This window comes from Branchiostoma lanceolatum, chromosome 10 (genome assembly GCF_035083965.1).
Source record: "Branchiostoma lanceolatum isolate klBraLanc5 chromosome 10, klBraLanc5.hap2, whole genome shotgun sequence".
Lineage (NCBI taxonomy): Eukaryota > Metazoa > Chordata > Leptocardii > Amphioxiformes > Branchiostomatidae > Branchiostoma > Branchiostoma lanceolatum.
Genome location: NC_089731.1, coordinates 18,101,933 through 18,126,830, shown reverse-complemented (window position 1 = coordinate 18,126,830; position 24,898 = coordinate 18,101,933). Strand labels below are relative to the sequence as shown.

The window sequence follows — 24,898 nt, the reverse complement described above, 5'->3', positions numbered from 1 at the left end:
TCTGGGAAAGAATGGACAGACTACAGAAGCCAGCAGCGAGGGACCATACATTCAAGGTCAGCTTGGAGGGAGAGGGAAATCCATTTCACATTAGAGTGAGGATATGGGGGAGGGAACATCCATCAATGCCAGTTGGAGGTTGGGAAGGGAGAAATTCTATCCATTTTCTTTCAAAATCAAATGTGAAACAAACCATAAACCTGGTTTTAAACTGTTTATTTGATTGCAATTGTTAACAACAGAGGAATGCAAAGTGTACAATGTGTTACAAAAGGCACAAATTGCACTACAACTGAAACAATTACATAGGAAGAAAACGTTTGATCTCAAAGCTAATGTATTTTGCTTTCAAGTACAATTGAGGTGGCCAGTCTTATACTAGAAAAGCCACACAAAATACACGCATTATAAAGGCCAATTGAGAACAAAATACCTTTTTGTAAAGAATGTAACACAAGAAGCAAATCGATGTGTAATATCTTACATTTAAAGGCATCTAATGCTAGATGCCATTGCAGTACAGTACATCATTTGACTACGGGTGCTTACAGTACGCCGCACAGACCCAAACTGTCATTAACGAGAACTTCATCTACAGATTGCTGGGGGCATGACAGGAAGTTAACTGGATTTGTGATTGTCATTTCAGTTCTAGGTTCAGCCTAGAAATGTACCATCCCCTCTGTCTACCTGAAGCATTATCAGCAGAGAGAATCATGATCTCTTGACGGATGGCAAGGTGTTGAGTCCATTTTGATGACACCCTGAGTTTTGTTGCTGGTGAGGGGTCGAGACATCTCGAGAGCAACGACTACTTCTGCACACAGCGCTCTAGCCTGTTTCTGCGGTACACAGACCCGAATATATGACTAATTCAATCTCTGTGGCTATGCCGATGGCCGGGATTACATTCGAAGAAACCGCAAACTTCAATGCTCCCGAGATCAGGGATTTCCCTGGTTCTGTTAGCTCATAACTACCCACGCTCTCCAACCACCTGCCTTCCTTTCTGGCCCTGTGCTGTTGTCTTAGTTCGGGACTCCAAGATACGACACAAGGCGAATTATGTAATGGTCTAGGTCCCCGCAACCACCGACCACTACATAAACAGAAAGGACAACAGATAGTAGAAAAACCCAAGCAGTCATAAACTAACAGAACCAGGAAAGTCCCCGTTCTCTGAAACAATGAACTTCACAGCCACTCCGAGTATAATCTCAGCCACCGACCCAGTCACAGAAACCAAAAGAGCCACACACCGAGCCTATACACCACAGAAACGGGCTGAAGCCCTGTGTGAAAAAGTAGCCACCACTCTCAAAATGCCCCGACCCCTTCCAGCAATATCACTCAGGATGTCAACTAAACACACAACAAGCACCCTACCATCAACCAAGAGATTGTGATCATCCCTGCCGACAATGCCTCAGGTACACAAAGGGAACCGTACGTTCAGTTAAAGCTATAAATGCAACATCACAAATAAGTAATTTCCTATCACCCCGAGACAAGTCAGTCCCAGCCAAACTCTGCAAAGATGTAAACACTTAACAATTTCAGGTCCCCTGGCAAGGCGTACACACGAGCACCGGTCTTTCTGGATGTCACCGTGGAGATTGGACGACCCTGGAAGCTGCTGAGAGATGCCAGCTTCTTGTAACTGCAAGAAAGTGAAATTACAATCCATTAAGATGAAGGAGACTGATGATATTTCGGAAAAATTTTGAAAAAGGTTGCCTTATTGTCTGCCAGGAATTGGAAAAGGTGACAAATGTCATGTAGAATTAGTTAATGCCTGTGACACAAATATGTCACCTAAATTGGTCATACTGTTGGTTACTGGTCTTAAGTGATCAAAGGTGATGATACTAGCAAAGTTGAACTGTTTAACAGCAGTGACCATGGCCTGAACTTGAAATGTTAGCCTGGTTCAAGTAGGACTAAGTTGTACGGGATCTACTCACACTAAGTCACAGGTGCTAATCCAGCAGTCTCCTTGCGTTTTCCGGCCTCCAATCCCGTCAGTTTCGAATTCTGCAGCAGGTCCAGGGTACGTGCACGTATCAACTGCCTCACACATTAACTGTTCATCCAGTCCTAAGTTGGAAGAAAAGGGAAAAAAATGTATTAAGACATTTGCTTATAAGTCAGGATGTTTTCAAGCAAATATTTCGTTAACCGGGATATGTCAGTGGTTCATAAGTAGAGTTTATAAGTAGAGAGTACTGCGCTGCGAAACCAAAGACAATTGAATATCCTGAAGGTTACAAGCGTGTTCAATTCTCAACCTTGCTGTCAGTCTCACCTTAAGAAAAGAACAGCAGCTCCTGTAGATAAGCCGGTAGATTCGCTTGACACCTCCTTGCTGGCTTTGTGATGTACTGGATGTTGTCACATAGCATCTTCAGGGATGGTGGCGCTTGGCACCTCCCTTACCCAGCCCCGGATCGGAGAAACGTCCATCCAGATATTTCTGCGATATCAGCAGAAAAAGACATGCATCAGCTGACAGAAAAAAACATGATATGTACATCCTCCATTCAATTCACAATCAGACAAGCAAGTATAAGAGACAAAGATTTCCCCTAAAGCAGGTTCAGAAATTACAACAGTCTTGTAAACTTGCCAACACAAAGGAATAAATCATTCATTGACAAATGTCTTGTCCTTTACTTAAAATCTGGATTGTGATGACAAGTACCTAACCCGAGTCTGCTTTCATACAATACAGATCAATACAGTACAATACCTTGTTATATCTGTGGAAGCTGCATATGTCCATCAGCTCATTCTATTCACATGTCTCCTCTAGTCCTAAGTTGTAAAGAGAAAAAGATAGAATACATTAGGACCTTTGATCAGAATGTCAGGAAGTTTGTGAGTACTTTGTTCGTTCACCTAATTTCCCATGAAACACGATAAAATGAAAACGTAAAACGCTGCGAAATCAAAGACACTTGAACGTACTCGAGGAAACGCCAGTTAGCTTCTATCCCTTAGCTTTTACTAGTATATCTTTGATGTTATAAGTGTATGGAAGATCATCCAGTCAGGTACAACCGAAGGGCATTGGATTACTCCCACGAACACAATGACAGTTAACGTCAGTGACAATGGCCTGAACTTGTCAAAAAAAGCTGGTTCAGGTTGGAGTAAGTTGTACAGGATCTTCTCACAGGTGCTGATCCCGCAGTCTCCTTATTTGTTCCACCAATCCCTTCAGTTTGGAATTCTGCAGCAGGGCCAGGGTATATGCACGTACTTATCAGCTGCCTCACATCCAAACTATTCATCCAGTCCTAAGTTGGGAAAGAAAAAAAAATGTATTAAGACATTTGATTAGAAGTCAGGATGTTTTCAAGCACACATTTCGTTCACCGGGAAATGTCCGTGGTTCATAAGTAGAGTTCATAAGTAGAGAGTAATGAGCTGCGAAACCGAAGACAATTGAATATCATGAAGGTTACAAGCGTGTTCAATTCTCAACCTTGCTGTCAGTCTCACCTTAAGAAAAGAACAACAGCTCTTGTAGATAAGCCGGTAGATTCGCTTGACAACTCCTTGGCTTTGTGATGTACTGGATGTTGTCACATAGCATCTTCAGTGATGGTGGTGCTTGGCACTTTCCTTACTCAGCCCCGAATTGGAGTAGCACACGTCTATCCAGACATTTCTGCGATATCAGCAGAAAAAAGACATGCATCAGCTGACAGAAAAAAACATGATATTTACATCTTCCATTCAATTCACAATCAGTCAAGCAAGTATAAAAGACGAAGATTTTCCCCTAAAGCAGGTTCAGAAATAAAACAGTCTTGTAAACTTGCCAACACAAAGGAATTAATCATTCATTGACAAATTAAAGACTTGTCCTTTAATCAAATTCTGGATTGTGATGACAAGTACCTAACCCGAGTCTGCTTTCACACAATACAGATCAATACAGTACAATACCTTGTCATATCTGTGGAAGCTGCATATGTCCCTTTCCCATGAAACACATTAAAATGAAAACGTAAAACGCTGCTAAATCAAAGACACCTGAACGTACTCGAGGAAACGCCAGTTAGCTTCTAGTCCTCAGCTTTTACTAGTATATTTTTGATGTTATAAGTGTATGGAAGATAATCCAATCAAGTACAACCGAAGGGCATTGGATTACCCCCTCAATAACACAATGACAGTTACCGTCAGTGACAATGGCCTGAACTTGTCAAAAATAGCTGGTTCAGGTTGGAGTAAGTTGTACAGGATCTACTCACAGGTGCTGATCCCGCAGTCTCCTTGTTTATTCCTCCAATCCCTTCAGTTTGGGATTCTGCAGCAGGGCCAGGGCACGTGCACTGCTCCACACCTTAACTGCTCATCCAGTCCTAAGTTGGAAAAGAAAAATACACTTGATTATAAGTCAGGACGTTTTCAAGCAAACATTTCGTTAACCGGGAAATGTCCGTGGTTCATAAGTAGAGTTCATAAGTAGAGAATACTGCGCTGCGAAACCAAAGACAATTGAATATCCTGAAGGTTACAAGCGTGTTCAATTCATGACCTTGCTGTCCGTCTCACCTTAAGAACAGCAGCTCTTGTAAATAAGCCGGTAGATTAGCTTGCCACCTTCTTGCTGGCTTTGTGATGTACTGGTTGTTGTCACATAGCATCTTCAGTGATGGTTGTGCTTGGCAGTCTTTCCTTACTCAGCCCTTGATCGGAGTAGCACACGTCCATCCAGACATTTCTGCGATATCAGCAGAAAAAAAGACATGCACCAGCTGACAGAAAAAAAACATGATATTAACATCCTCCATTAAAGTCACAATCAGACAAGCAAGTATAAGAGACAAAGATTTTCCCTGTAAGCATTGTTCAGGTTCAGAAATAAAGTAAACTTGCCAACACAAAGAAATAAATCATTCATTGACAAATTAAAGACTTGTCCTTTAATTAAATTAATCTGGATTGTGATGACAGGTACCAAACCCAAGTCTGCTTTCACACAATACAGATCAATACAGTACAATACCTTGTTACATCTGTGGAAGCTGCATATGTCCATCACATCAGCTCATTCTATTCACGTGTCTCTTCTAGTCCTAAGTTGTAAAGAGAAAAAGATAGAATGCATTACGATCTTTGATTAGAATGTAAGGAAGTTTGTGAGTACTTTGTTCGTTCACCTAATTTCCCATGAAACACATTAAAATGAAAACGTAAAACGCTGCGAAATCAAAGACACTTAAACGTACTCGAGGAAACGCCAGTTAGCTTCTATCCCTTAGCTTTTACTAGTATATCTTTGATGTTATAAGTGTATGGAAGATCATCCAATCAAGTACAACCGAAGGGCATTGGATTACCCCCATAAACTCAATGACAGTTAACGTCAGTGACAATGGCCTGAACTTGTCAAAAATAGCTGGTTCAGGTTGGAGTAAGTTGTACAGGATCTACTCACAGGTGCTGATCCCGCAGTCTCCTTATCTATTCCTCCAATCCATTCAGTTTGGAATTCTGCAGCAGGGCCAGGGCACGTGTACGTATCAGCTGCCTCACATCCAAACTGTTCATCCAGTCCTAAGTTGGAAAAGAAAAAAAAAATGTATTAAGACATTTGATTATAAATCAGGATGTTTTCAAGCACACATTTCGTTTACCGGGAAATGTCAGTCGTTCATAAGGAGAGTTCATAAGTACAGAGTAATGAGCTGCGAAACCGAAGACAATTGAATATCCTGAAAGTTACAAGCGTGTTCAATTCTCAACCTTGCTGTCAGTCTCACCTTAAGAAAAGAACAGCAGCTCTTGTAGATAAGCCGGTAGATTCGCTTGATGGCTTTGTGATGTACTGGATGTTGTCACATAGCATCTTCAGTGATGGTGGTGCTTGGCACTTTCCTTACTCAGTCCCGGATCGGAGTAGCACACGTCCATCCAGACATTTCTGCGATATCAGCAGAAAAAAGACATGCATCAGCTGACAGAAAAAAACTTGATATTTACATCCTCCATTCAATTCACAATCAAGTATAAGAGACAAAGATTTTCCCCTAAAGCATTGTTCAGGTTCAGAAATTAAAACAGTCCGGTAAACTTAAACTTGCCAACAACACAAAGGAATAAATCACTCATTGAAAAAGACTTGTCCTTTAATTAAAATCTGGGTTGTGTTGGCAATTACTGAACCTGAGTCTGCTTTTACGCTGTACAGTACAATACCTTGCCATGTGTCTGTGATTTCAAGCAGCATTTGTCCCTCAGCTCAGTATTCACCTGTCCGTTCTAGCCCTATGTTGTAAAGAGAAAAAGGTAAAAGGCATTAAGACGATTGATCCGAATGTCAGGATGTTTGTGAGAACTTTGTTCGTTCACCTAGTTTTCCATGGTGCACATCAAGATTGAAACGTAAGACATGCGAAATCAAAGATGGTTGAAAGTACTGGAAGATCATCCAGTTAAGTACTACCAAAGGGCACTAGATTGCTCAACACAATGACAGTCAGCTGAAAAAAGTTGGATAAGGAGGCTCCAATTGCAATGGAAAGGATTAAACTGCAGAATAACTCCTACCTAACCGAACACTGATAAGAAAAATGTCCCTGACTACTCGTAAGCGGCCGGTCTCACCTTCAGAACAAACACTGCATGTCTTCAAAGATGGTCTCGGTGACGTCTTGGTACTGGTTCTGGAGTTGTCTTCTTCAGGTTCGTCGCAAAGCCCCGGTTGTGGTGACACTTGATAACTGGTGATGTGGGGAGAGGGAACATCCATTTAGTGCCAGTTTGGGACCCAATAACTAATCCTAACTAAGCAGAAAATGCTTACTATGCTAAAATGTATGTAATAGATGTTGATATTGTCAGCACATGGTAGAGCGGTAGTTGCTTGAAACTTTTTAGGACTAATGAAGTCTTTAAGAAAGTTATTTTGCAGCTTAAGGCTAAGTCATCTGTCAGATAGTTGTTAATGTGTTAGTGTGTTTGTGTTGTGTGTTATTGCGCGCCATAGGACTGTAGGTTTTGAACCACGCACACCGGGAAGATAAGTGCGGTGGGTTCTTTAACGTGCTCGAGGTGTGGCTCTCCTCAAACACGGGACCTCCATTTAACGTCCTATCCGAGGGACGTCCCCAACCGAAGCTAGGTACTCATCTACACCTGAGTGAAGTGAGGAAAGTCGTGCTAAGTACCTTTCCTAAGGACACAACGTCAAAGGGACAGATCAGGGAACCCCGGATTCGAACTCAGTACCTCTGGGTTCTGGGGCCAAACACCCTGCCACTGCGCCACCGCGACGCCACATGTGTGTGTGTGTGTGTGTGTGTGTGTGTGTGTGTGTGTGTGTGCATTAGTTTGTGTGTATGTGTGTGTTCCAACGTCAGCCTAAGCCTTAATATAAGTAGCCGAAATTTCAATAGGACTTTATAGGAGGCTACTTAAGCTCCATACCATAAATGGGCAATATCAACATCTACTAAATATAAAAAATGCAAATAGATGAGACAAAAATAAAAAATGCAAATAGATGAGACAAAAATAAAAGATCACTTAACAAGAATTTCATCTACAGACTACTGGGGGCATGACAGGAAGTTGACTTGATTTGTGATTGTCATTTCGGTTCTAGGTTCAGCCTAGAAATGTACCATCCCCTCTGTCTACCTGAAGCATTATCAGCAGAGAGAACCATGATCTCTTGACGGATGGCAAGGTGTTGAGTCCATTTTGATGACACCCTGAGTTTTGTTGCTGGTGAGGGGTCGAGACATCTCGAGAGCAACGACTACTTCTGCACACAGCGCTCCAGCCTGTTTCTGTGGTAAACAGACCCGAATATATGACTAATTCAATCTCTGTGGCTATGCCGATGGCCGGGATTACATTCGAAGAAACCGCAAACTTCAATGCTCCCGAGATCAGGGATTTCCCTGGTTCTGTTGGCTCATAACTACCCACGCTCTCCAACCACCTGCCTTCTTTTCTGGCCCTGTGTCATTGTCTTAGGTCGGGACACCAAGATATGACACAAGGCAGATTATGTCGTGGTCTAGGTCCCCGTAACCACCGACCACGACATAAACAGAAAGGACAACAGATAGTAGAAAAACCCAAGCAGTCATAAACTAACAGAACCAGGAAAGTCCCCGTTCTCTGAAACAATGAACTTCACAGTCACCCCGAGTATAATCTCAGCCACCGACCCAGTCACAGAAACCAAAAGAGCCACACACCGAGCCTATACACCACAGAAACGGGCTGAAGCCCTGTGTGAAAAAGTAGCCACCACTCTCAAAATGCCCCGACCCCTTCCAGCAATATCACTCAGGATGTCAACTAAACACACAACAAGCACCCTACCATCAACCAAGAGATTGTGATCATCCCTGCCGACAATGCCTCAGGTACACAAAGGGAACCGTACGTTCAGTTAAAGCTATAAATGCAACATCACAAATAAGTAATTTCCTATCACCCCGAGACAAGTCAGTCCCAGCCAAACTCTGCAAAGATGTAAACACTTAACAATTTCAGGTCCCCTGGCAAGGCGTACACACGAGCACCGGTCTTTCTGGATGTCACCGTGGAGATTGGACGACCCTGGAAGCTGCTGAGAGATGCCAGCTTCTTGTAACTGCAAGAAAGTGAAATTACAATCCATTAAGATGAAGGAGACTGATGATATTTCGGAAAAATTTTGAAAAAGGTTGCCTTATTGTCTGCCAGGAATTGGAAAAGGTGACAAATGTCATGTAGAATTAGTTAATGCCTGTGACACAAATATGTCACCTAAATTGGTCATACTGTTGGTTACTGGTCTTAAGTGATCAAAGGTGATGATACTAGCAAAGTTGAACTGTTTAACAGCAGTGACCATGGCCTGAACTTGAAATGTTAGCCTGGTTCAAGTAGGACTAAGTTGTACGGGATCTACTCACACTAAGTCACAGGTGCTAATCCAGCAGTCTCCTTGCGTTTTCCGGCCTCCAATCCCGTCAGTTTCGAATTCTGCAGCAGGTCCAGGGTACGTGCACGTATCAACTGCCTCACACATTAACTGTTCATCCAGTCCTAAGTTGGAAGAAAAGGGAAAAAAATGTATTAAGACATTTGCTTATAAGTCAGGATGTTTTCAAGCAAATATTTCGTTAACCGGGATATGTCAGTGGTTCATAAGTAGAGTTTATAAGTAGAGAGTACTGCGCTGCGAAACCAAAGACAATTGAATATCCTGAAGGTTACAAGCGTGTTCAATTCTCAACCTTGCTGTCAGTCTCACCTTAAGAAAAGAACAGCAGCTCCTGTAGATAAGCCGGTAGATTCGCTTGACACCTCCTTGCTGGCTTTGTGATGTACTGGATGTTGTCACATAGCATCTTCAGGGATGGTGGCGCTTGGCACCTCCCTTACCCAGCCCCGGATCGGAGAAACGTCCATCCAGATATTTCTGCGATATCAGCAGAAAAAGACATGCATCAGCTGACAGAAAAAAACATGATATGTACATCCTCCATTCAATTCACAATCAGACAAGCAAGTATAAGAGACAAAGATTTCCCCTAAAGCAGGTTCAGAAATTACAACAGTCTTGTAAACTTGCCAACACAAAGGAATAAATCATTCATTGACAAATGTCTTGTCCTTTACTTAAAATCTGGATTGTGATGACAAGTACCTAACCCGAGTCTGCTTTCATACAATACAGATCAATACAGTACAATACCTTGTTATATCTGTGGAAGCTGCATATGTCCATCAGCTCATTCTATTCACATGTCTCCTCTAGTCCTAAGTTGTAAAGAGAAAAAGATAGAATACATTAGGACCTTTGATCAGAATGTCAGGAAGTTTGTGAGTACTTTGTTCGTTCACCTAATTTCCCATGAAACACGATAAAATGAAAACGTAAAACGCTGCGAAATCAAAGACACTTGAACGTACTCGAGGAAACGCCAGTTAGCTTCTATCCCTTAGCTTTTACTAGTATATCTTTGATGTTATAAGTGTATGGAAGATCATCCAGTCAGGTACAACCGAAGGGCATTGGATTACTCCCACGAACACAATGACAGTTAACGTCAGTGACAATGGCCTGAACTTGTCAAAAAAAGCTGGTTCAGGTTGGAGTAAGTTGTACAGGATCTTCTCACAGGTGCTGATCCCGCAGTCTCCTTATTTGTTCCACCAATCCCTTCAGTTTGGAATTCTGCAGCAGGGCCAGGGTATATGCACGTACTTATCAGCTGCCTCACATCCAAACTATTCATCCAGTCCTAAGTTGGGAAAGAAAAAAAAATGTATTAAGACATTTGATTAGAAGTCAGGATGTTTTCAAGCACACATTTCGTTCACCGGGAAATGTCCGTGGTTCATAAGTAGAGTTCATAAGTAGAGAGTAATGAGCTGCGAAACCGAAGACAATTGAATATCATGAAGGTTACAAGCGTGTTCAATTCTCAACCTTGCTGTCAGTCTCACCTTAAGAAAAGAACAACAGCTCTTGTAGATAAGCCGGTAGATTCGCTTGACAACTCCTTGGCTTTGTGATGTACTGGATGTTGTCACATAGCATCTTCAGTGATGGTGGTGCTTGGCACTTTCCTTACTCAGCCCCGAATTGGAGTAGCACACGTCTATCCAGACATTTCTGCGATATCAGCAGAAAAAAGACATGCATCAGCTGACAGAAAAAAACATGATATTTACATCTTCCATTCAATTCACAATCAGTCAAGCAAGTATAAAAGACGAAGATTTTCCCCTAAAGCAGGTTCAGAAATAAAACAGTCTTGTAAACTTGCCAACACAAAGGAATTAATCATTCATTGACAAATTAAAGACTTGTCCTTTAATCAAATTCTGGATTGTGATGACAAGTACCTAACCCGAGTCTGCTTTCACACAATACAGATCAATACAGTACAATACCTTGTCATATCTGTGGAAGCTGCATATGTCCCTTTCCCATGAAACACATTAAAATGAAAACGTAAAACGCTGCTAAATCAAAGACACCTGAACGTACTCGAGGAAACGCCAGTTAGCTTCTAGTCCTCAGCTTTTACTAGTATATTTTTGATGTTATAAGTGTATGGAAGATAATCCAATCAAGTACAACCGAAGGGCATTGGATTACCCCCTCAATAACACAATGACAGTTACCGTCAGTGACAATGGCCTGAACTTGTCAAAAATAGCTGGTTCAGGTTGGAGTAAGTTGTACAGGATCTACTCACAGGTGCTGATCCCGCAGTCTCCTTGTTTATTCCTCCAATCCCTTCAGTTTGGGATTCTGCAGCAGGGCCAGGGCACGTGCACTGCTCCACACCTTAACTGCTCATCCAGTCCTAAGTTGGAAAAGAAAAATACACTTGATTATAAGTCAGGACGTTTTCAAGCAAACATTTCGTTAACCGGGAAATGTCCGTGGTTCATAAGTAGAGTTCATAAGTAGAGAATACTGCGCTGCGAAACCAAAGACAATTGAATATCCTGAAGGTTACAAGCGTGTTCAATTCATGACCTTGCTGTCCGTCTCACCTTAAGAACAGCAGCTCTTGTAAATAAGCCGGTAGATTAGCTTGCCACCTTCTTGCTGGCTTTGTGATGTACTGGTTGTTGTCACATAGCATCTTCAGTGATGGTGGTGCTTGGCAGTCTTTCCTTACTCAGCCCTTGATCGGAGTAGCACACGTCCATCCAGACATTTCTGCGATATCAGCAGAAAAAAAGACATGCACCAGCTGACAGAAAAAAAACATGATATTAACATCCTCCATTAAAGTCACAATCAGACAAGCAAGTATAAGAGACAAAGATTTTCCCTGTAAGCATTGTTCAGGTTCAGAAATAAAGTAAACTTGCCAACACAAAGAAATAAATCATTCATTGACAAATTAAAGACTTGTCCTTTAATTAAATTAATCTGGATTGTGATGACAGGTACCAAACCCAAGTCTGCTTTCACACAATACAGATCAATACAGTACAATACCTTGTTACATCTGTGGAAGCTGCATATGTCCATCACATCAGCTCATTCTATTCACGTGTCTCTTCTAGTCCTAAGTTGTAAAGAGAAAAAGATAGAATGCATTACGATCTTTGATTAGAATGTAAGGAAGTTTGTGAGTACTTTGTTCGTTCACCTAATTTCCCATGAAACACATTAAAATGAAAACGTAAAACGCTGCGAAATCAAAGACACTTAAACGTACTCGAGGAAACGCCAGTTAGCTTCTATCCCTTAGCTTTTACTAGTATATCTTTGATGTTATAAGTGTATGGAAGATCATCCAATCAAGTACAACCGAAGGGCATTGGATTACCCCCATAAACTCAATGACAGTTAACGTCAGTGACAATGGCCTGAACTTGTCAAAAATAGCTGGTTCAGGTTGGAGTAAGTTGTACAGGATCTACTCACAGGTGCTGATCCCGCAGTCTCCTTATCTATTCCTCCAATCCATTCAGTTTGGAATTCTGCAGCAGGGCCAGGGCACGTGTACGTATCAGCTGCCTCACATCCAAACTGTTCATCCAGTCCTAAGTTGGAAAAGAAAAAAAAAATGTATTAAGACATTTGATTATAAATCAGGATGTTTTCAAGCACACATTTCGTTTACCGGGAAATGTCAGTCGTTCATAAGGAGAGTTCATAAGTACAGAGTAATGAGCTGCGAAACCGAAGACAATTGAATATCCTGAAAGTTACAAGCGTGTTCAATTCTCAACCTTGCTGTCAGTCTCACCTTAAGAAAAGAACAGCAGCTCTTGTAGATAAGCCGGTAGATTCGCTTGATGGCTTTGTGATGTACTGGATGTTGTCACATAGCATCTTCAGTGATGGTGGTGCTTGGCACTTTCCTTACTCAGTCCCGGATCGGAGTAGCACACGTCCATCCAGACATTTCTGCGATATCAGCAGAAAAAAGACATGCATCAGCTGACAGAAAAAAACTTGATATTTACATCCTCCATTCAATTCACAATCAAGTATAAGAGACAAAGATTTTCCCCTAAAGCATTGTTCAGGTTCAGAAATTAAAACAGTCCGGTAAACTTAAACTTGCCAACAACACAAAGGAATAAATCACTCATTGAAAAAGACTTGTCCTTTAATTAAAATCTGGGTTGTGTTGGCAATTACTGAACCTGAGTCTGCTTTTACGCTGTACAGTACAATACCTTGCCATGTGTCTGTGATTTCAAGCAGCATTTGTCCCTCAGCTCAGTATTCACCTGTCCGTTCTAGCCCTATGTTGTAAAGAGAAAAAGGTAAAAGGCATTAAGACGATTGATCCGAATGTCAGGATGTTTGTGAGAACTTTGTTCGTTCACCTAGTTTTCCATGGTGCACATCAAGATTGAAACGTAAGACATGCGAAATCAAAGATGGTTGAAAGTACTGGAAGATCATCCAGTTAAGTACTACCAAAGGGCACTAGATTGCTCAACACAATGACAGTCAGCTGAAAAAAGTTGGATAAGGAGGCTCCAATTGCAATGGAAAGGATTAAACTGCAGAATAACTCCTACCTAACCGAACACTGATAAGAAAAATGTCCCTGACTACTCGTAAGCGGCCGGTCTCACCTTCAGAACAAACACTGCATGTCTTCAAAGATGGTCTCGGTGACGTCTTGGTACTGGTTCTGGAGTTGTCTTCTTCAGGTTCGTCGCAAAGCCCCGGTTGTGGTGACACTTGATAACTGGTGATGTGGGGAGAGGGAACATCCATTTAGTGCCAGTTTGGGACCCAATAACTAATCCTAACTAAGCAGAAAATGCTTACTATGCTAAAATGTATTTAATAGATGTTGATATTGTCAGCACATGGTAGAGCGGTAGTTGCTTGAAACTTTTTAGGACTAATGAAGTCTTTAAGAAAGTTATTTTGCAGCTTAAGGCTAAGTCATCTGTCAGATAGTTGTTAATGTGTTAGTGTGTTTGTGTTGTGTGTTATTGCGCGCCATAGGACTGTAGGTTTTGAACCACGCACACCGGGAAGATAAGTGCGGTGGGTTCTTTAACGTGCTCGAGGTGTGGCTCTCCTCAAACACGGGACCTCCATTTAACGTCCTATCCGAGGGACGTCCCCAACCGAAGCTAGGTACTCATCTACACCTGAGTGAAGTGAGGAAAGTCGTGCTAAGTACCTTTCCTAAGGACACAACGTCAAAGGGACAGATCAGGGAACCCCGGATTCGAACTCAGTACCTCTGGGTTCTGGGGCCAAACACCCTGCCACTGCGCCACCGCGACGCCACATGTGTGTGTGTGTGTGTGTGTGTGTGTGTGTGTGTGTGTGTGTGCATTAGTTTGTGTGTATGTGTGTGTTCCAACGTCAGCCTAAGCCTTAATATAAGTAGCCGAAATTTCAATAGGACTTTATAGGAGGCTACTTAAGCTCCATACCATAAATGGGCAATATCAACATCTACTAAATATAAAAAATGCAAATAGATGAGACAAAAATAAAAAATGCAAATAGATGAGACAAAAATAAAAGATCACTTAACAAGAATTTCATCTACAGACTACTGGGGGCATGACAGGAAGTTGACTTGATTTGTGATTGTCATTTCGGTTCTAGGTTCAGCCTAGAAATGTACCATCCCCTCTGTCTACCTGAAGCATTATCAGCAGAGAGAACCATGATCTCTTGACGGATGGCAAGGTGTTGAGTCCATTTTGATGACACCCTGAGTTTTGTTGCTGGTGAGGGGTCGAGACATCTCGAGAGCAACGACTACTTCTGCACACAGCGCTCCAGCCTGTTTCTGTGGTAAACAGACCCGAATATATGACTAATTCAATCTCTGTGGCTATGCCGATGGCCGGGATTACATTCGAAGAAACCGCAAACTTCAATGCTCCCGAGATCAGGGATTTCCCTGGTTCTGTTGGCTCATAACTACCCACGCTCTCCAACCACCTGCCTTCTTTTCTGGCCCTGTGTCATTGTCTTAGGTCGGGACACCAAGATATGACACAAGGCAGATTATGTCGTGGTCTAGGTCCCCGTAACCACCGACCACGACATAAACAGAAAGGACAACAGATAGTAGAAAAACCCAAGCAGTCATAAACTAACAGAACCAGGAAAGTCCCCGTTCTCTGAAACAATGAACTTCACAGTCACCCCGAGTATAATCTCAGCCACCGACCCAGTCACAGAAACCAAAAGAGCCACACACCGAGCCTATACACCACAGAAACGGACTGAAGCCCTGTGTGAAAAAGTAGCCACCGCTCACAAAATACCACGACCCCTTCCAGCAATATCACTCAGGATGTCAACAAAACACACGTCAAGCACCCTACCATCAACCAAGAGATTGTGATCATCCCTGCCGACAACGCCTCAGGTACACAAAGGGAACCGTACGTTCAGTTAAAGCTATAAATGGAACATCACAAATCTGTAACGTCCTACCACGCCAATGACATTAGTCAGTCCCAGCCTAATTCTATGAAAACATGAAATACTTAACTATGCCATGTCCTCTTGCAGGGCCGCACACACGAGCACCGGTCTTCCTGGACGTCACCGTAGAGATGGCGCACTCGTCGGACAGCCTCTCACCCAGAATAAGTCCCACCATGAACATCGGTGTAGCTGATCCGGGCTTGATGGCATCAATGCGGTCCTGGAAGCTGCTGAGAGATGTCAGCTTCCGTTTTTTTGTAACTGCAAGAAAGTGAAATAATCAATTAGGATGAGGCATAGTAACATAAGCAAATAAGCAAGCAAGCAAGCTGAGCTACATCTTTTTGCGCTGCGAAACAATACAAATTGAATATCCTGAAGGTAGCAAGTTCAATTCTCGACCTTGCTGTCCGTCTCAACTTAAACAAAAGAACACAACCGTTACGGTTCTCGTAGATAAGCCGGTAGATTCGCTTGACACATCTTTGGCTTCGTGATGTACTGGATGTTGTCACATGGCACCGTCAGTGATGGTAGCGCCCCGGAGTAGTCCGTCTAGACATGTCTGAGACATTGGCGGAAGAAGAAGCAGACATCATAAGCTGACAAAAAACAAGAATTTACTAGCATTAAAGCATTGTTCATATCCAGAAACTGAGACTGTCGGTAAACGTTAAACTTGCCAGCACAAAGGACTAAATCACCAGACATAATTCTCTGCGACATTGCATACTGACGGAAGAATCAGACATGCATCAGCTGACCATGATTTTCAAATCCTAACCGTTACATTCAATTCACAATCAGACAACCAAGTAAACGAACAAGACTTCTCTAGGGTTAAAGCATTGTTCACATCCTGTAATCAAAACAGTCTGTAACTTGCAAAGACAAAGGAATAGACTACCTTTACGAACAAACACCGCGTGTCATCGAAGATGGTCTCGGTGACGTCTGGAACACAGGCTGTGGAAGCCTTCTTTTCGGGTTTGCTACGAAGCTCCCATTGCGGTCAGACGCTTGATAACCGGTGATGCTGAATCACAGCTCGCTGCGGTGTCCAACAGACATTTCTGCGACATCGGAAGAAGAAACAGACATGCATACAATTCACTCATTACATTCAATTCACTGAATCAGACAACCAAGTAAACGAACAAGACTTCTCTAGCATTAAAGCATTGTTCACATCCACACTGGGAGAAGAAGAGTTACCTTCCTGAGTGAGAAGAGGTATCCTCAAGAAATCAAAACAGTCTGTAACTTGCCTACACAAAGGAATAAATTACCTTTACGTACAAACGTCGCATGTCCTCGAAGATGGCCTCGGTGTCACGTCTTGGATCACAGGCCCTGGAAGCCTTCTTTTCGGGTTTGCTACGAAGCTCCCATTGCGGTCAGACGCTTGATAACCGGTGATGCTGAATCACAGCTCGCTGCGGTGTCCAACAGACATTTCTGCGACATCGGAAGAAGAAACAGACATGCATACAATTCACTCATTACATTCAATTCACTGAATCAGACAACCAAGTAAACGAACAAGACTTCTCTAGCATTAAAGCATTGTTCACATCCACACTGGGAGAAGAAGAGGTACCTTCCTGAGTGAGAAGAGGTATCCTCAAGAAATCAAAACAGTCTGTAACTTGCCTACACAAAGGAATAAATTACCTTTACGTACAAACGTCGCATGTCCTCGAAGATGGCCTCGGTGTCACGTCTTGGATCACAGGCCCTGGAAGCCTTCTTTTCGGGTTTGCTGCGAAGCTCCCGTTGCGGTCAGACGCTTGATAACCGGTGATACTGAATCACAGCTCGCTGCCGTGTCCAACATGTCGACTCACGGCACTGACGACGGCAGAATCCGTAAGGTCTTCTTTTGCTGATAGCTTGGGCAGAAGTGACGCCCAAACCTCCCGCCTGGCGACGTGAAAGCCTTCTGCACACGGCACGCGGAAAAATACTGCTCTGTGATTCGTCAAAGAAGAGAATTCCGGGTTGCCATTGGTAACAAGAGTGCACTTTTTCCCTATTGGTTGATGAGATTGATCTCATCATAGAGTCTGTCCCTCATTGGTTATATACACTGATGAAATTAATCAAAGCAATGCGAACAACAAGCGCAAGACGTCTGATAGCGATTTAGAACGGCACTGCAGCTGGCTGTCAAAAAAGGTTATGGTGTTTCCATCACTGAAGCAGTATGTTATTCAGCTACATCGCGAGCTCAAAATCACCGCGAACACTCTATGTTCTCCTTGCCGTGAAATTAAATCACCACAAATCTGCATGCATTTAGCACTGTGTATTGTTAACTATTGCGTTTCCAGGAATTCGAGGGAATCAACAAGTTATGATTAGTGAGCTTAGAATTCGGAAAATTCCTTGAAAGCTATCTTCAGGAAAACCAGATCGAAGAGCCCTCTTCATTCCGGTTTGAAAATGCCGGAATCTGACGTCACCTATTGTGACCTATTGTGACCTAACAATTGATTAATTCAATCATCGGGTGAGTAGCCGTCAGACAGTCAGTACGGCGCAAGTTGCAAATGACTGGAGAGCCCTGAACTAGAAGAAGAACTTTGTTGCGGATGCGCGACAAAATTAATTGTAACTGGTACAATGTATGTCAACTTACATAAATGACAGTTGAACTGTTAACTATGACGGGCTTATGTAAAAAAAAGTTCCACGACCTTCGCAAAATGATCTTAACTTTTATGACTGACGTATTATGAATTTTTCTCATTGATTATAAATCATATCAGGGGATCATCTTCTCCACCCAAAATAACAGAAGCTGTCCCAAGTATGACCTTTACAAAGGCTATTCCAGCATTTATAATCAATTATGGAAACTGGATTCTCATTAGCATAATTCATATTCAAAGATGTTTACATTCACACAACTTCCAAATGCCACAAGTATGAAATTGCTGTCATTTACTAGTATGGATTTATAGTAGTTTCTCATTAATTATGCAAATTAGGTCTTCATTTGAATATTGTCTATCTATCAACATCCCTCTCTTCCTCAGATATAAATGTCACATATTCGAATAGTCTCATTATGGAAAGCAGCACGCTTAAGAAATTTCCTCACTAACTATGCAAATTAGAATCTGATTTGCATTATCATAAAGCATCACTTTAGCTATCTAACGTAACATGATCTATTTACGTGCGGGAGTAGTTGACGTCCAGATTGGGTCATGTCCACATGTCGCGGTGTATTATGCGAAAGCCTGTGATCATGAGCAACAAAGAACGTCATAGGTATGATCCTCAGCCATCTCTCTCTATTATACAAAACATTTAAAATGCTTTACGTCCAGCGACATAACAGAATAAGCTCCTGAACCAGTAACAACAAGTTGCACGGAAGCGTCATGCATGACGCATTTCATATGTAATTCGACACCGCGTATTCCATCATGTTTTTCTAAGTTACACGATAGCTAGTATCTTTTAAAAGTAGCTGACGTTAAACCTTTCTTTGATATGTAGACTATCCATGGTGATTCGAGGTTTGAAACTCTTGCCAGTTTTAGGAAGGTTTGATACAACCTAGCGACCCCCGCTCAGATGATACATTTTTGTACGACATAAATTCATGGCCATGCGTTTATCACGTGAACGCCACGTGCTGCCGATTTCGGGGAAATTCACAATACAAAAATTGTTTTCTTCCAACGCGTCGGGCAAGCGGACGGACAAACATAGTGACTTAACTGTCATTTGTCTGTAGACTACTTTCGACAGTTACTGTGTAATTTTTTTCCGGCCTATGTTCTTCAAGCATAGCGCTAGAAGGGAAAATACTGAGGTGGACGATAAAGGGTAAGCCTAGCACAATTCTACACCATATACCCCAGTATAAATATATGCTCGTACGGCGTTAAACAGGCGGAGAAAAACTTACAGACCATGCATTTTCTTGTTAGAAGAGCTGATACTTCTACCCATGGGTTAAACATTTGGCTCTGTCCACACGGTTTTAGGATAAATAACGTTTTGAATAAATCGGACGTAAACTGGTCATGTTACGTTACACACCAAAAATCATGATAAACCACATTTTTAGTTTAAGTATTTTCCCATTGATTTTGTAAATGAGGTATTGATTTGCATAGTCAATATCTATCAACATTTCTCTCTTCCTCAGCTATATGTCACATGTTTAAGAGTCCTGTCCTCAGTAAGTACGTAAAGTAGATACTGATTTGTTTAGTCAGTATCTAATTAAGTAGATCATCATTCAAGCTATCTACGTACCGAAAATAATGACCACCTGTCACCCCCTCCTTGAGTTATTATCTTTCAAAGTCTGAAACAAAACCTGGTCCTGCAGTTCCAAAAAGCCGCTAGGGGGCCCAAACCTATATTACTTATTCTCTGCCCCAAGAGCTATCTACCACTCAAAAATCGAGACCATGGTATGTCCAGGACAAGACATGTCAAAACAGAAAGCTTAGCTGCAGTACTGTAACAAGCCGCTAAGGGGCCCAAAATCTAATCATTTCCAGGTCTAATCAAGACCTACCCACATACTAAATATGAAGACAATCCAACCAGGCCTTCTCAAGTTATGTTGTTCATCCACACACATAATGGCATCGCAGTAGCTCAGTGGCAGGGTGTTTGGCCCCAGAACCCAGAAGTACCGGGTTCGACTCCGGGGTTCCCTGATTTGTCCTGTTGACGTTGTCCCATTGGCAAAGGCACTCAACACGCGACTTTCCTCACCTCACTCGTCGCTCGGATAGGATGTTAAATGAAAGTCCCGTGTTTGAGGAGAGCTACACCTTCAGCATGTAAAAGGACCCACCACACTTATCGAAAAGAGTAGGGGTCCTTCCCGGTTTGAGTGGATATATATATTTGTCCGGATAGGCAGCTTGTACTCTGCAGTACAAACCTGGTGTGTTATGCCTTGAGGCGGTTTAACAGGTATGCAATACAAACATAACGTTACACACATACAAATGCTACCAAAAACATATCCCTTTGGGCGAAGGTACATTGTAAGTAGCCATTAAAGGGAAAACGTGTGTCGTCACTTTTTCTTCACACCATCTACATTAGTAAATCCTAGTTTCAAGTAAAAACAACACTGATATTTTTGGCATAGAACTGCCTCCATGCATACAATCCCATTTTAATTCATCATATGAAAAATGCATATCAGCAACATTGACAATACACATATAACTTATTCCTTTATTTCTTTTTGAGACACTGACATGCGATGATGCAAGAAATACTATAGAATCCTTTGAAAGAACAAAATACTGCTGTGTGTTTCATGCTTTTCACAAATGTAGCAGAGCTAAATAAGAAGTGACATTTTGCTATTTAGTATTTCAGCCTACATGTCATTATGTCCCTCCCGGTCATCCAGCTGCAGACTCACTGAGTCTCTCTAGAGGGCGCTTCATGCAAAGGAAAGTATCGCTCCAGCTAGTCTTCAGCAAGGCATTTTACGGATTAGGAGGAAGGCATACTGAAAATGCAGAAATGTTCGCGGTGGTTTTATGTTCGTGGTTTTCGCGGCGACGTTTCACCGCGAACTGAAATCCACCGCGAACTGTAGCAGTATGTGACTATAGCGCTGCCGCAAACATAAAACCATCGAAAACACTATTTTCGTCTAAGCGCGAAATAAAAACCACGCGAATTCGAACTTAAATGCATTTACAGTAGTCTTTAACCTACTTGGGTAGAGCACGCTCCTTGCAATTGTGTAGAGCGTGTCGAGGTCTGTACAAGTTATATCGGTAATAGCATTTTTCAAACACGAGCTATCAAACACCCGAAGTCCAGTACTTAAGAAAGCTACCAGGGGAGCTGATCATTTCTTCAGTTTGACAAAGCCTGCCAACATACCAAATATCCATCTCCTCAACTTTTTGTGTTTTAACGGAGAATTGCTTGGAATTTGAATATTCTGCAACGGTATGGTAACAAGGATTAAACAGCTACAGGCATGCGGAAGTAGTCTCTACCAGACTAACCGCGTCGGCTATAGAGAGAACATTTTCCGGGGGACTTTGGCCATGGAGGATAACATTCCCATCCGCAGTTGCAATATTGGACCCTATCTCCGTAGCCTACTCCCTTCATACAGTTGACTCTATTTGCCCAATTTCTACTATTTTCCCAGCGACCCGCAGAGGCTGGTAGAGTCTAATGCGGAAGTTCCATCCCTGCGTCTAAGAAATATTCTATACCCGGAATGATTAACGACAAATCAAAGAGCCAAACGTTTAGATTGGGACGGACGCCTAACAATTCAACAAACGTGCTCAGAGTAGCAGACCGGAGTAGAATAGGCTAATATTATAAGAATTTTAAACTTTCACACCTGACAAATAATGGGAGAGAAATATTCTACGTTGGCTTGCAAATGCTTTCCTGGTATTTTATTGGTGTGTGTAACGTTAGTTCACCTAAAACTAGCATTTTTCCGACGAGAGTTAATTGAAACCAATATGGCAGAACAATAAACCATTTTCCCTGTTATTCTGTCAATATCATAGATTACCTTTATCACTTATGCTATGTATATGTTTTATATTCTCTAGTCGTGCTGATACCATAATACGGAAATCTAAAACTACCGTCCGTCGCATCCAGAATGGACGTGCACTCGGACTAGTGCTAACATTTTCCGGGAGAGAAGCTAAGATTTGTCATGATTATCTTGCCGCTAATTACCTTTTATAACGTTGGGTAACCTAAATTCGTGGGGTACTTAAAGTCGGGATTTTTCGAAAACGGGGTATTTAGGGATATGTGCTAGATGCAAAATCAGTTATAACGCCAGCAATGCAAAGCAGATAGACTAACGTATTCAGAACACTGTCTGAAAAGCTTCGATAACCATGCATTAGAAGTTGGCGACGTCAAAAACTCTCCGTCCCTTATTGACAGAGTCTGGGGGCTTCGTGGGAGAATCACCCAGCACGGTTGTTCGCTGGTTTATAAGACAAATGTCACATCTCCTGCCTGCTAAACACAATTATTCATAAGACAACTTATTACAATCTCTTTTGCTAACCTGCAACTGGATTCTAAGTGTGATCAATCATCAAAACTCCTCTCTGTTGCTACAACCTACGGCACGTGTATTTTCCCGCCGCCATATTGTTAACCAGAATCCTGTTGTCAAGCAGACGACAAAGGTTTGTGAGGAACACTTTTTGTCTAAATGCTGCGTGTGATAGTGGACTGAGGAAGATATTTTCCTCAAAGTTTGCTCCTAACACAACAAGGAACACATGGACATAGTGGTATTACCATTGCTACGGCATCCAGCTAACTTCCCATGAATAATGTAACGTTACACGTTGCCCGATGATGACGATGGGCCGACTTTGAGTGAAGTTCTACCGACTCAACACACGGGTTGTTCCCGAACTGGCCTGATGTGTGCGGTACGGTCGTTTTTTCGTGTATTTGTTTTACTTGGACACGTCTTTATCCATAGCTCTCTCCTCAAGCCAAGGATGGAACGAATAGCTGCTGGATAAAATGTGATTAGCGGTAAGATATTCAAGACGAATCTTCTCTCCCGAATTAATGTGCCCCCCTGTCCGACAGCGCCGTAATTGTGCGTGCGGCGGACGGTAGTTTGAAGTTGAAATATTATGGTGTCAGCACGACTAGAGACAAAATCTACCATATATATGATTAGTGCAAAGATAGTACATGATACTGACAGAATAATAGAAAAAAGGATGGTTTATTGTTCTGCTAGATTGATTTCAGTCAACCATTATCGGAAAAATCCCGAATTTAGGTTACCCAACGTTACAACAGCTACTGTTCCATCCTTTGCTTGAAGAGAGTGCTAAGGATATAAACCTGTCCAAAACGGCCGCACCGCACGCATTAGCCCATCGGTAACAACCCGTTTTTTTCCAAGTGAAGTTAAGTATGTTTTCTTCCGACAGACCGAGTTTTGTCTCTGAATTATGTTTCCTTTATAAGATATGGGACCATCAAATACATGTTATTCTAACAGGCAGCCATACTAGCTACTAAGGACCCATGGTTGTGATGTCACGCCCTGGTCCTAATTAGCCCCACCAAAGAGCACAAAGTACACATTTTTAGGTCCCCGTTTCAGCAAGTTCTTGCCGGAGAACTGATTTAAAGATTACATACATGTTTTCAGAAAATATTAAATTTTTACATGAATGATAGAGAAGATTTCATGAGATTTCATTTCAGTTACTCTTTAAGTAAAACGTCCGCTAAAAGTCAATCACACCCTCATTGCAACTTGCACATTATTCATCGGTTATTCATCGGGACGTAAACGGGATGCACTAGCTACGGCAATACTAATGTGTCCATGTGTTTCTGGTTGTGTTAGGAGCAAACTTTGAGGAAAATGTCGCCTTCAGTCCAGCATCACACAAAAAATTAGGACAAAGAAGTGTTCCTCACAAACCTTTGTCGTCTGCTGAAGAACAGAATACTGGTAATGAACATGGCGGCGGTAAAATACACGTGCCGCAGGTTGCAGCAACAAAGAGATGTTTTTGATGATTGATCATGATGCTAACTGGGTGTTGGAAACCAACCAGATACCACTAGCTTTGTTAGACTGCAGTTTGGCTTATTGTTGCTAGAGGTCTCTGGTGCATGGTCTTCTCTTACATGGACGGTAAATGGTAACATTTGGGAAGATCAGCATTAGCCACTGCGGGGAATTTTTGTATGCAAATTTACCTTATTCTTGGAATGGTTAGAATTGATACTGTATGTTCATGCATTTAAAGTTCAAAATGCATTGTTTGAAATGTTAGCCAGCCTCAAATTTGCGGAGAGGAGACTCGGGAGCTGCGGAGAGGAGACTCAGGAGTTACAATAGGTTTGGATTCCAGGCTAATCCTACACTGGGAGCACCCCTTTGAGTCTTATTCGGTAACTTTCCTCACTTCTGGAGCGGAGATTCCCAGTACCGGGAACGCAGTGTCTGGTATACATGGTATGGCCACGGCTTGAGCTTGCAAAAATACAACACTTTCCCCAAATCTCCATGTAGATATTGGGGGTGGTTAAATCGCTAAAACTCTTCTTGTTCATCCTTTGGCGTTTGCCTAGTAGTTTTACTTACTTATTCATGTCACGCGTCTTGCGATTTCAAGTGCATCGTTCCTCGCCGGGCGTATACATTGGAACTATGAAATAAAGCAATATAGAGTTGCGCTGTTGTTAGGAAGAGGGAATTTCTTTTGGCCATGGTCATGCATGGTGGGGAAGAGGGTCCCGGGCGATACATTTTCGAGTTATGCCAATCTTCCACATACATAGTTACATATATACATACATACACACATACCGTTTGTCCCGTTGACGTTGTGCCCTCAGGAAAGGCACTTTACACGACTTTCCTCACTTCACTCAGGTGTAAATGAGTACCTAGCTTCAGTTAGGGACGTCCCTCGGATAGGAAGTTAA

The 24,898-nt window shown here is 42.2% G+C and overlaps 1 long non-coding RNA gene across 12 annotated transcripts; it reads right to left on the bottom strand.

The window, feature by feature from the left end:
- Positions 1-201: 201 nt before the first annotated feature.
- On the bottom strand, positions 202-17,303 carry LOC136443245 (uncharacterized). Of its 12 annotated transcripts, none has more exons than XR_010757107.1 (29): positions 17,099-17,303; positions 16,714-16,882; positions 16,332-16,497; positions 15,864-16,026; positions 13,588-15,685; positions 13,180-13,248; positions 12,744-12,904; positions 12,419-12,537; positions 11,987-12,056; positions 11,533-11,701; positions 11,229-11,339; positions 10,471-10,639; positions 10,143-10,265; positions 9,716-9,780; positions 9,272-9,439; positions 8,931-9,063; positions 6,622-8,626; positions 6,214-6,282; positions 5,778-5,938; positions 5,453-5,571; positions 5,021-5,090; positions 4,567-4,735; positions 4,263-4,373; positions 3,505-3,673; positions 3,177-3,299; positions 2,750-2,814; positions 2,306-2,473; positions 1,965-2,097; positions 202-1,660 (listed from the first exon to the last, which is right to left on the bottom strand). It is a non-coding gene; the product is annotated as an uncharacterized lncRNA (long non-coding RNA). The 12 variants fall into 12 exon arrangements; XR_010757103.1 differs by having other exon boundaries at positions 15,864-15,989; positions 17,099-17,302; XR_010757104.1 differs by having other exon boundaries at positions 15,870-15,989; positions 17,099-17,302.
- Between the last annotated feature and the right edge of the window lie 7,595 nt (positions 17,304-24,898).